This window comes from Jaculus jaculus, chromosome 2, assembly GCF_020740685.1.
Source record: "Jaculus jaculus isolate mJacJac1 chromosome 2, mJacJac1.mat.Y.cur, whole genome shotgun sequence".
Classification (NCBI taxonomy): Eukaryota; Metazoa; Chordata; class Mammalia; order Rodentia; family Dipodidae; genus Jaculus; species Jaculus jaculus.
The window spans coordinates 207,323,240-207,336,660 of NC_059103.1; positions in this window are offsets into that span (position 1 = coordinate 207,323,240).

Here is a 13,421-nt window from a genome sequence, read left to right on the forward strand (position 1 = left end):
AGCCTACCCCTGGCCACCAAAAGGAAAAATAAAACTTTGAATGAATCACCCTCAGTTATGAAATGATTTTGAGAATTTACAGGGGATGATTTGGTCATGTTCACTTATACTACATTTCCTCTATTATCAAAACTTTTCATGTGACCACAGAACTGCATTCATGTTCATTCTGCCCAGTGAGAGTTCTTTTGGCCCTCTTTTTATTTTGCCAGGAAATATACACCCTTCTTGTGCCATCATGCTATGAAATGAAAAAGAGTCATCTCTCACCCTTAATTAATATAAGAAGCAAGCATCATCCAGCCCAAAGGCAATTTTACAGTAGCAGCTGAAATTTTCCCAGTAGGATATCTCAGTCTTAAATTTGAACAAACTTCCTGGCATGTGATTTGGCTTTTGAAGCTGTTTTTTGGAAATGACTTTAAATGACATTTGGGAAATGTTGGTAATAGGTCAACACTGGTGTGACATGCCCTCATTCCCGGGAACATCTTCTGACCATTTGTTATGTGTCTCACACTGTGTTCTGGTCTCAAATCTGTAGAGAATAACACAGGCAAAGCACAGTGCAGCATTCAATGGCATGCCAACTGAGATGTGAATTGGAAGGATTTCCAACCAGAGACACATTCAGCATGAATCTAGTATCTCCGCATTCAAATGTTGTGAAGGGTACAAAAGAAGAATCTATTCTCAGTAACTACCTCTAAGAAATGACATGATGAGCAAAGGAAAACTAACCTTAAAATGAGCAGTAGATAATTTAAGTAAACATAAAAGAGTTCTTGCAGAACAAGGAGCATGCTATGGGGGTTAGATCTCTGAGTGCAGAGGAATGGCTTAAAGTCTCATCTTTATATTAGGTGGACTTCACAAGCTTGCTGCACTTAAGGACTTCTTGTAAAATAAAGGTATGGTATGGTATTTCCAAGAGTTTCATTGTACCTAAGTAATATAAAAATATAACTTTACATAGTAATAAGTGTTTCAAAACAGAAAACTAGCCTGATAATATAACTAAATTTGCTACTTCTGTTGACATGTTCAAGAGGTGACATTTACCTTTAAGAAAAGGAGCTGCAATTCATAATAGCTATGATCTGGAATCAACCCAGATGCCCATCATTAGATGAATGGATAACTAAGATGTAGTTTATCTACACAATGGAATTCTATGCAGTAGTAAGAAAAAATGACACAATGAAATTTGAAGAAAAATAGCCAAACTTGGAACAGATCATTCTCAGCAAACTCAGCCAACAACAGAAATCACGTGGTCCCACTCATGTACAGCTCCTAACCCGAACTTGCCTGTGATGCTGACGTACCTAATGAACATCTTGAGGACTGGACAACAGGGGTGATGGGGTTGGAGGGGAGGGTAAGGGGGGGCAACTAACTGGACCCAAATGGAAATTGTACCATAAAGTCCTACATCCTGAAAGACATACTCAAAAGTTGAACCTTCATCAGGTGCTTAGAGAGAATACCCGATTCACAGAGGCCTGGAGAGGGTATGATAAAGACTACTCTCAATATTCTCTTGTTTCTCTCTGTGTGTTTTCTCTCCTTCTCTTTTATATTACCTATATTTTTCTTCCTTTTTCTCCCTTGGCACTGACCTGTAACTCACAGCACCAGCATGTGGGTAACATCTACAATGAGCTGTTGATCAGAAAGACCTACAAGGTTTCCCAAAAGAAGACAGAATTCTGTCCGAGTACTTGATGACCCACTAAAGGTTAATGGTAAGACCCTACTGTCGAAGATACCATATGCTGTTGGGAGGGAACATGGAGCTACCTGGCTGTAAACTGAAAGACAGTCAATCCCCAGACAGTTACCTTGTCTAGTGCCAGAAGGTATTACATGAGTGACTGGGGTAAAATGACCAGCATCTGCCTAAGTTAGTCACAGTCTAAACTACTCAACAGCAATCACCTGATACAATGCTCACACAGGTGCAATAGTAGCACACAGCCATGTTGGTTACCAACTGCTCTTTATTTGGCTAACAGATCCACCACTCTGTGGAACAGAACCCATACCTGGAATGGGGGGTAAGTCAGAACCATATCCAAAAACAAGCCTGCTCTCCAATGTCAAGTTCCCATCAATAGTGGACTATAAGAGGACCTACACCTATTAAATTATCTCTAAAATAATAAGGAGTATTCATGTGTCTTGTACTGACCTCACTCTCTGTTGGAGAATTTGCTTCTCTTTTTCAGATGGATGCAGAACCTGAGGAGAGAATCAGCCCATTGCTCCCCACCTGGACACCAGCTGAGGCCATAGAGTTAGTGGGGTAATGAGCAAGAGATGCTTTCTTAGTGAACCTGGTACCAGCACAAGGGTGAACGAGACAGACATATAGAACACTCAACTCCTACCAAATTAGGTATCCAGAGACACAGAGACTCCCAAGACCTCCCACCACTGAAAAAGACCTAAAATGAACCCAACATGGCTCAGAGAAATTAGCCAAAGAGGGGTGGAAAGATTATTAGAGTTGGGTCATTATGCACAAAGACATTGCTTCTCCCCCATAACTGAAAGCCACCCCCACAATGCAATACCCACAATCCTCAGGGAGGGATGACAGGGAGAAGGCTAATGATGGTACCATCATGGCTGTATACACACTATATACATAACTAATTTAAAAAAAAGAAAGAAAACAGAGCTGAACACAGCCACTGAAGAAAATAAGCAGAGAGGAAAAATACATTATAAGTAGAGAGAAAATGGGATGGAGGTGAGGAGTCCTGGGAGTTCAAAGCAGAGAGAGTGTGAAGGCAAAGGAACCAGGGTACAGGCCCTGACCTAAGAGCATGCTCAGTATGCTTGAGGCATCCACAGATGGTCACAAGCTGGAGAAGCGTGAGCAAGAGCAGTGAGTTCTGCTGACAGTAACATGACCAGAATCCACATCCCACTGTGCTTTGCAGGCCTGAGGAAAGTGGATTTTCTTCTCAGGACAGACGAAGGTGTTTTCAGTCCTCAAAAGCACGAGTAGATAAAAATCAGATGTGATAAGACTTGTCTCATGCTTCTTCTTCTTCATCATCTTCTCTTCCTCTTCATCCTCCTCCTCCACTTCCTCATATTACATAGATATTTTACATTTAATACAGAGCCAAACAATGTTCACTGCAGGTTTACAGAAGGAGTGGAAAGAGCCTCAAGAGAAGTACAGCAAGGTGGGGAGGAAAGAAGGATGTGGGAGACAGCCTCACTCCAGAAACTGCGTAGTTAGAACAAAGGATACAGGCTGGGATTAAGCAGACACAATGCAAACCAAGTCCTGAGTGGGTGAAACTGGGCAGGGTGCCACACTAAAACAATAGGCAGTCACTTTCACACCTGTAAAGGCTGTGTAAAAATCCCTCCTCCCCTGACTTGTACGGATGAGAGCAGATGGCAGTGGGCAGTAAAGACAGGCTGACCAGGAACTGCTCCTTTCAAACAGCACCAAATTGCTGTATGTTTCATTACTGGAGCCCACTTCCCTCTGCCCTTTCTCATCAGCAGAATAAAGTTCACCCTGGTGGTCAGTTTAGAACTGTGGTAAGGGAATATGGAAAGCTAGAATCAGTGACAGGTCATGTCAATATATCTTATTGATGGTGGCTTCTGAAAGATTCTAAAATGCCACCATTATCGCTACCTCTAACAGATGGTACTGGGGAAATTCCTATTGCCCTAAAGGAAGTTAAGACATTTGCAAACCTCTGGCTTTACCCATTCTACTCTACAAAATAAATGAATGAATAAATAAATAAAAATACAGTTGTCCTTTCTCGAAGCAAGCTGGATAAATTTATGGCATTTTCCTACTCATACCAGGTTAGTTGCCTAACATATCTGGCTTGGAAAGCATTGATTGTCTTTCTATTTGTTTCTCTTTTTTAAAAAAAGCTGTATCTCTCAGTTTGGGGGATTGCTCAATGGTTAAAGGAGCTTGCTTGCAAAGTCTGCCAGCCCCAGTTCAATTCCTTAGCCATACATGTAAAGCCACATGGGCATTCATGTCTAATGGTAAGAGATCCTGGCATGCACACCCCCCCGACACACAAATACACACACACACATGTAAATAAATATTTTTTTTAATTTTTTTTCATATGATATACAAATTTGTCTTAAGTGCTGGAGAGATGGTATAGGAGTTAAGGCACTTGCCTACAAAGCCTAAGGACTCAGGTTTGACTCTCCAGAACCCATGTAAGCCAGATGCACATGGTGATACATATATCTGGAGTTTGTTTACAGTGGCTGGAGGCCTTGGCATACCCATTCTCATTTTCTTTCTATCTCTAATGAATAAATAAATTATTTTAAAACATCATCCCAGAACTTGAGGCAGAGATTGAAAAATCACCTTAGGTTCAAGTCCATCCTGAGACTAATATTAAATTCCAGATTAGCCTCTACTAGAGCATGACCCTACCTTAAAACAAACAAACAAAAAATTATATTGGTATGTTTCCCACATATCACAGAAATCCATGCCTTCAATTGCTGGCTGTATAAGAAATCAGTTGAGGGCTGGATAGATGGCTTAGTGGTTAAGGCAATGCCTGTAAAGCCTAAGGACCCAGGTTCGATTCTCCAGATCCCACGTAAGCCAGTGGCACATGCATCTGCAGTTCGTTTGCAGTGGCTAGAGCCCTGGTATGCCCATTCTCCCTCTCTCCTCCTCTGTCTCTAATAAGTAAATAAAAATGAAAATAAAAGCTTTAAAAAAAAAGAAATCAGTTGATAAATCCTATAGTTTAATATTACTCAAATAATATGAAGTCTAGAGATAAAAATTAAATCCTTTTAAATAAAAGAAAAGAAATACAAAAGGCAAAACTCACATTCCCAGGTCATAGAGTTTGTTAAATCCGTGATAACTGAAGTTGAGGATTCCTGTCTCCCAATTTGTTGTTTTTTCCAAACATTTCATCATTTACTATCTTACATAAATGTAATTACAAAATAATAAGCAAGCCCACCTAGGACCCTGTGTGAATTACCACCTCACTGCCTAGCACACTGTAGCTCTGTGACCAGAGTTGTGTGTGTAGAGACAAACACAAGGTGAAAACTGTGAGGATGGTATTGTCTTTCTGTACAATAAACTGCAAGGTGTAAGTACTTCACTTTCCTTAAGACAGGGTCTCTTGTCCCTGCAAATGAGCCGTCAGACTGTGAACTATTAGACATGAGCTTCAGATTCTCCTGGCCCCACCTCCAGTTGTTGTTGCTGCATTGGGATTAAAGATGCATGTCGTTTTGCTTCCTGTTTTATGTGGGTGAGGAGAATGGAATCTTTGTGAGCAGGCTTTGCAAGTGAGTGCCTTTAAACACTTACTCATCTCCTCAGCCTGAGAATGGAATTTTCATATCTCAACAGATATATTCAAGTAACCAAGATATTTGGAACCCAAACATCCCCCATAAAGAATTATGTCATCTGGCAGATGATTGGCCACTTGTTGCTAAAAAGATCTCTGAGGATAGGAGCAGTGGCTTGTCACTAGAATTACTCTTATTAGTTGGGTGAAGGTGTCTTTGTCTGCTCATCTCCCTCTTCAGATGCATGAAGGGAAAGCTGATGTGAAAAAAGCCCAAGAACTGTTTCCCTGCTTGTTTTCTCAGATCAAGAGAAAAAAGAGCAAAGTACATGATTCACATAGATGGAGGAGAAAGGAGATGTGCAGAATGCAGTCTAATTACCAAGAAGATTCTTGGACTCACCCAATTGCAAATAAATCAAGGGGGAAAACTACATTAAAGGTATTTGTCACCTGTGTAATTATGGGCTAGATAAAGACAGTGTTTAAAAATAGACTTTTATTAAACATTCCAAAGGATATAAGATTTAGTATAGATTAAAGTTATTTGAGTTATTTGTATAGTGGAAGAAGCCCTAGGTTGTTTTTTAATAGCAATTTTGCACATACCCAGCAGGGATTTTTCCCATGTCGTTTCTGGAGCCCCCTTAGCACCGTGCTTTCTCTACAGGGCTTCCCTTCGTCTCGGCTGAGCCCTGCACATCACCAGTAACTATACAGCCCACGTTGCTCCCAAAAGCTTTAGTGGCACAGCCTGGGCTCCCCTGGGAGCATCGCTGATCCTTTTGGCCTGCCACTGCCAACCTTTAGACCTTGAAAAGGGCTCCGTTTTAGAAGCACACTAGCATTTCATCCCTTCTTAACCCAAAAGATAAGAGCAGCATAGACGGAGCATAAAGAGACACCAAGCAATAAAGTCAACTGTGGGTAAGTATTGTTTGCTGACTGCAGTGTGACAAACTCAGAATCACCTTCAAGAAAGGGTCATGTCGGAAACGGCACAATTCCTGGACACCTCCTCTTTAACCTGTCCCCTCTCCTCGCGTCTCTGTTCTTCCTCGCCTATTGGCTACGTTCAAACAGAACTAGCTTTGCAAGGTAAAGATCGCCTTCTATTATGACTTCGCTCAAACTTCCCAACGGCTCCTGACTCCACCGGGAGGGTGGGAAAACAAGGCTGTTATTCACCCATTCCGTAAATTCCAGTTGCCAAAAACATCCTTTTGTTCATTGAAACTTGAAGCTGCCAGGCACATCCTCTTGCTAGAGCAGTTGCGGTGTGAATGAAAAATGTCCCCCATGGGCCCATGTGTTTGAACACTTGTTCCACAGTGGTGGCACTGTTTGGGAGGGTTGTGGAATCTTTAGGAGGGGAATCCTTGCTGGAAGAAATGGGTCACAAGGCCTTTACAGTTTACACCCGGGCCCCACTTCCTGTTCATCCCGGGCTTCCTGACTGGGGCTGCGTTGTGAACATCTGACCTCTCGCTCCTGCTGCCGTGCCTTCCTGCCATGGTGGAACACATCCCATTTCCTCCTTTAAGTTGCTTCATATCACGTATTTGGTCACAACTCCAAGTTAAGTAAGTAATACACTACTGTTTCCTTTATGGAAAACACTGTCCATGACTTCCAGTGGGGTTCCTCCTTTGATAGGAGCTTTAGTTCAATCAGGACCTTTTCAGGAGGTTTTGCTGGTCACCTACTGCTCCCCAAAACTTACCCTTGCATACTTTCTCTTCTTTCATTTGGTACAGTCATTTGAAACTGTCTTCTTCACCCATGCTGGGTTTACTACCTCTTCTCCTCCAGCAATGATGAGTTACAAAAGAGCAACCCTTCATCTAAATCAAAGTTCATGGAATGCTGCTCAAAGCCCACGTTAAAAGCTTTCAGGAGCCAGGCGTGGTGACACACACCTTTAGTCCCAGCATTTGGGAGACAGAAGAAGGAGGATCACCGTGAGTTCGAGGCCACCCTGAGACTGCATAGTTAATTCCAGGTCAGCCTGAGCCAGAGTGAGACCATGCCTTGAGAAACAAAGAAAGAAAGAAGAAAGAAAGAAAGAAAGAAAGAAAGAAAGAAAGAAAGAAAGAAAGAAAGGAAGGAAGGAAGGAAGGAAGGAAGGAAGGAAGGAAGGAAGGAAGGAAGGAAGGAAGGAAGGAAGGAAGGGAAGAAAGGGAAAAAGAAAATGAAAAAAAGCTTTCAGTGCCATAATTGAAGCCACCTTGTTCTGAATCTTTACGATGAACCAGCTTCTCTCCACCACTACCCTTCTTCAAACCAGTTTTGCATGCAATCTCCTTGACTGGCTTGAGCCCCCAAGGATGGCAAGAAGTACTCACTGCTCAAAGCCGCACAGGCTGTGTGACCTGGCCTGCTGTCTAGTAAATAGGTGAAGGGAAATAAGGGAAAGAAAGAGTAAAATTTGTCCTTCTCCTCATGCTCTGTTACCACTGAAAGCCAAAGCAATGGCCTGGAAAATCTGTGAGAGTGACTTTTAAAAAACATTGTATTTGTATTTATTTATGATACAGAGAGGGAGAGGTGGAGGGAGAGAATGGGCATGCCAGGGCCTCTAACAGCTGTAAATCAACTCCAGATGCATGCATCACCTTGTTTGTCTGCTTACATGGGTCCAAACCTGGGTCCCTTGGCTTTGCACCCAAATGTCTTAACCTCTATGCCATTTCTCCAGCCTTTAGAGTGATTATTTTAAATTTATTTATTTATTTGAAAGAAAGAGGGAGAGAGAATGGATGTGTCAGGGCCTTCTGCCACTACAAATAAACTCCAGACACATGTGCCTCTTTGTACATCTGTACTAGGGAACCCAAACCCAGCTATTGGGCTTTGCAAGGAAGCACCTTTATCCATTGAGCCTTTTTGTGAGCCCTGACTGTGATTTTTTTATGTTGGCTTTTTTTTTTTTTTTAACATTTTCATACAGACATATTGCGTTTTGATCATATGTGCCCCATACGTTCCCCCCTTATCCCTCTTGGTCCATTTGTATTCCTTCTTCTCATTACTTTCCAGGGGTTATGCTACAAAAGAGAATGATACCCCTTGCCCTGGCAGTCATTTATTGTCATTAATTCAGCAGGGAGTAAAATGGTCTGCCAAGCATCTTTTAGCCATAACAGCATTTTGACTGCTGCCATTGTATGCATGTTTTATGCAGATAGGAGTTCAGGAACGCAATGACCTTGTCATGTGCAGAGGATAGAGTGCCACAGTCCTTCCCATCCTGCTCATATGTCCTTTCTACCCCTCTTCTGCTACGGGTAGGCCCTAGGAAAGAACCTGTTGCTGCTGTCTTGGTAAATGTATGTGTTGTAAAAGCACCTCCTAAATATCTATCTATATACCCATAGATTAGCTTTGCTCTCATACTTAATCTAGTCAATAACACTTTAAAAATATTTTATTTTCATTTATTATTTGAGAGAGAGGAAGGGGCAGAGAGACAGAGACAAAAAAAAAAAAAAAGAGAGAGAGAGAGAGAGAGAGAGAGAGAGAAAGAGAATAGGCATACCAGAACCTCTAGCAACTGCAAATTCCAGATGCATGTGCCACCTTGTGCATCTGGTTATGTGGGCATTGAGGAATTGAACCTAGGTCCTTTGACTTTACAGGCAAGTGCTGGGCCAGCATTCCAGCCCAATAACACGTTTTTATTGTTTTTTTTAACTGGCATTTAGAGATGGTTAATGAATCATAACTGGCCAAGTGCTGAAAATAAGTGGCAGATGAGTGCTTTGACCTATATGTGACATCTCCTTCAGGGCTCAGGGAACATTGCAGAAGACAGGATGGAAATAATGTGAGCATGATTTCTTTTTAGTAATATGTCTCATTAGAATGATCAAACGGAGGAAGAAATAATGATAGACAAATCTTCCTGGAACACAGAGGTCTACTCTGACTTATTTAAATGCTTTCCTGAAAGGTACAAGTTCTTCTATGCTGGAACCCCAGAAGTTTGCAGGTAAGACCATAAACACCACTCTGCCTTGATCAGCTACCAAAATGTAATGCCATTCTCAGCCCCTCTAGAGCAAGGAAGCCTGTGATTCTCATTTCCTTCTCTGTGATAGAGTTCCCTTTACATGAATGTCCTCAGAGGAGCATCACAAGGCTCACTCATCAATGACCCACTCCTCCCACAGCCTCTGGGAGATACTGCTCTTCAGAAAATTCTCTTTTTTTTTCAAGAAAATTGTCTAGATGAGAATTATTCATGTTTTCTAATTCATCTGTTCTAATGCCCTAATCTCAGCCTTAGAAAGAAGGAGAAGAATCACTAAAACATGAGTCAGAAACCAGCAACATTTACTCAGGGTTCTCTTGGTTAGACACTAGCTTCTCTGAAAATGAGTCAGTAGAAATTTAAACTTGTAAAGAACACTGGAAATTCACGCAGCCCAGCATTTCCCAATCCTGCAGTGTTAAACTGCAAGATGTTATTAGGTTGGAAAGGGAGAAGAAATGGAGATAAAGTAAATTTTAAAAGATGCTGTGTTTTACAGACTTGGCCATTTTTTTCTTGTTGAAGGATTTCTCAGAGTTTCTTAGGTGCTCTAAGGAGACTTTAGGTGGGGAAAATTAACAGACCCCATCCTTTCATCAACTAATCCTTGGGACTTTATTCTCATGTAGTCTCATTCATGTTATTTTCCTGTTAGACAGACAGAAACTGTGAGCACAGATTCTTGCATTCAAAACTTCATAATATCTGCTAGGTGCAAATGTGCCACCACTGCATCAAAATTTGACAGCATAAGTATAAACATGTTAGAGAGACCTTCAATAAGGCCACCATTGTAGGCTTTTGGCACTTTCAACTTAAACAGGAACTGCCACATTGGCTGTCCCCATATCCTGAGTCTTTTCCTTCAGTGTCCTGTTGGGGAAAAGAAAACACCTGCTGTGCATATCATTATTTCAGAATTTTACTCCCTAACACATCCACCCTTTCATCACAGTATGCATGGCGCAGGAGCACTGTGTCCATTGTTCCGTGGGAACATGGATGGACAGGTGAGGCTCTGCTCCAAGAAGTTCTTCACTGAGCACAGGAAGTTAGATGAATAGCAATGGATACCTGTGGATATTGCAGAAAAAGGAAAAAGAAGCATCCATTTCAAATGGAGTTTTAAAAAAAGCCTCTGGCATTTACTTAATGGTGACCCAGAATGGCCCCTAGTATCCTTGAATCTGAACCTCAAAGCTACATGTTCAGAAATCATATACCTGTTATCTCTCTGTGTATTCTAACTAAGCAACAGCTATATAAATAATATTTAATGATATATTTTAACCATATATGCTTAATCATCATAACTGCTTAGTGATATAAGCACTTATCATTTCTATTCTCATTAGTGACTTTTGTCATGATATTAATATTATCATTGGCTTTATAAATGATGGATATCATTATTAATATCCTAATAAGAGATTATATGTAGGCCCAGAAGTCAACAAGTATATATCTATAACATACTGTAATATGACTGAAAACTACTCAATTTCAAGCCCATTAATAACTGAGTTTAGATTATACTTTTTATGTCACTCTGTTACTAGACCTGATCCAAGTGAGGTTTAAAGAAGCCATGAAGAGCATTTGAGATCACACTGCTTATAAGTGGGAAAAGCTCAGCTCAGAATTCAGGGAGATTTGATTCAAAATGCCATTTACTTCCAAATATCACAGCATGACCAATCCCTGTGGGAAAATGAATAAATCCACAAACAGGAAGTCCAATACGACATACACTGGGCAATGTACTGCAGTTAGTAGTGTTTCCTGACCTTTGTAAGGCCCAGGCCATTAATCAATCCCACAGGCTGAGAAGTCACAGTACATGTCACTAGAAGGCCAGAAACTCTTCTCACATATAAGAAAAAAGAAATGTTTTCAGCAACAAGTCATAAAACTCAAGGATCTGAACCTTGCAGTGCCAGCCAGAGAGAGGAAGGGAAAGGAGGGATGAGTGCTTTCCAGGTAAGGAGCAAATGTTTCTGTTCTCGAGATGCAGTGGAACGTGGCAGCCAACATGACGAGGGAGAGGGATGTGGCCTTTTCCCAATAAGAAATGAACCCAGGTCAAGATCAGCAAATACCTCCCCAAGTGGAAAATTTCAGCTCTGCAGCATTGATAATCTTCCAGACTGAATGGGTGTTAGCTTAGCAGGGGTCAGACGGAGTATGGTGGTGATCATCTCCTCTTCTGACATTAAGAAACATTCTGTAGATTTTTACACAAATCTGAAGAGGGAGAAAACTGACAAAGCTAGACTTTTTGACCTTGGCCAAGTATTCTCACCTGACAAGGACTGATGGAGCACCTGCTATGTTTCTAGACACAGATTTAGAAAAAAAGATCTGCAAAATTATTGCCCTCTGTATGGGTGTTAGAGAGGCAGTTGTGGCAAGTGAAAATGAACAACTAACAATAAAAATCTAGATCAATATATTCTCTAACTTTTTAGAAAAAAGTTTAATATTTTTAAAAGAGAAAGAAATAAGTGATAATGATGAGAATAAAGAATCCTGGGTAGGGAATTAAATATTCATTTCAGTCATATCAGGTTGTTAGGGAGGTGACAGCTGTCAAAGACTTGGACATGGTGGAAAGCAAGGGAGAATACTATGTAGTAAAGAGCCTCCCAGTTGCGGGGAACAGCCTACGGAAAGCATCCACAGAGGAAATATGGCTGGGCCATTTCAGGGACAGTGAGGTGGTCAGGATGGCTAAAAAAGGAATCTCATGGGAAAAGAGAATAAAACATAGGAGGAAGTCAGAGAGAAAATGAAGGTTCTTTTTTTATGCAAGGCTCTCCCATAAATCTGAAGTTTTGGTTCTACCCTAAAAGAGTTGGAGAGCTACTGTACAGTTAAGAGATGGATGTAAGATTTTGAAGGATCACCTTTCATCTAATATAGAAGTAGAAGCTATAAACTATGATAGTAACCAAGATGAGAGAATATTGTATTGATAATGTGTGGGAGAGCTGTTCTGGGAGACATGAGATGAAATGCCTTTTCAGAGTTAAAACTTTACTAGAAGAGGTGAAAGCCACATGTTTAGGTGGCAATCTAAATCCAAAGAGAGTAAGAGACTCAGGAAGTATGAAGAATAATCAAGGTAGTCCTATTATGGGTTTTTTAATGGAAAGAAGTGTGTCTGGGCATATTGTACACAAGGGAAGTCATGGAGGAAATGGAGAATAAGAGATAAAAATGGCTTCTGGTCCTTCAAGGTGTCTGAAGAGGAGGAGCTGCACTTAAATAGGATCCAAGGTTATACCCAAGTGGCTTTAAATTTCCCTAACAACAGAGAGCTTGCAGTTTGCCCCCCCACCTCTACTTGGCTCAGGTCCCTGGGCATCAGGAACCTCTTCAAATGAACGAAACTACTTCCTAACACTCTAGCCATTTATTTATATAAAATTTTTAAAAACTAGAAATGAGGAGACTTATCACATGCCCCACAAGCCTCAGGGAACATTGTAGAACAAGGGGTGGAAACTCTGATCAAGTTCTGTAAGTCCAAGCTTAATGGACCAACTGTACAATGTGACACAAGCCATGTAAGCCACACTGTATAATGTGGCACAAGTCATATAAGTCACGCTGTACAATGTGACACAACTCATCAAGCCTTTGTGAACCCACATTGACTCTTCATTAAAACTAAGTTTAAGTGTCCAAAACCACGCTGTGATTTAGCCACAAGCATTCACGACACATCTGCAAATAACTGGGAGACGCTGGCTGAGAAAGGAAGCAATACCACCTCTGAGAAGTTAAACCCGTTGTTTTGAAAGGGCTGATAGAAAATCAAATTAGTTCCACAGTAAAGAAAGCCACAGAGGAAAATGCATAAGAAAAAAAAAAATAACTGTGACAATTGGTCAAATCCGTGGTCCCTAGGAGCAGCAGACTCTCAAAGAATAGTAAGTAGCCTTTGGTTTTGTTTCTTTTTCAGCATTCCATTCATGAGCTCACTGGTATTAAACTTCAGTCCTTCTTTTAGATGATATACACTACCAAATAAGAAACTA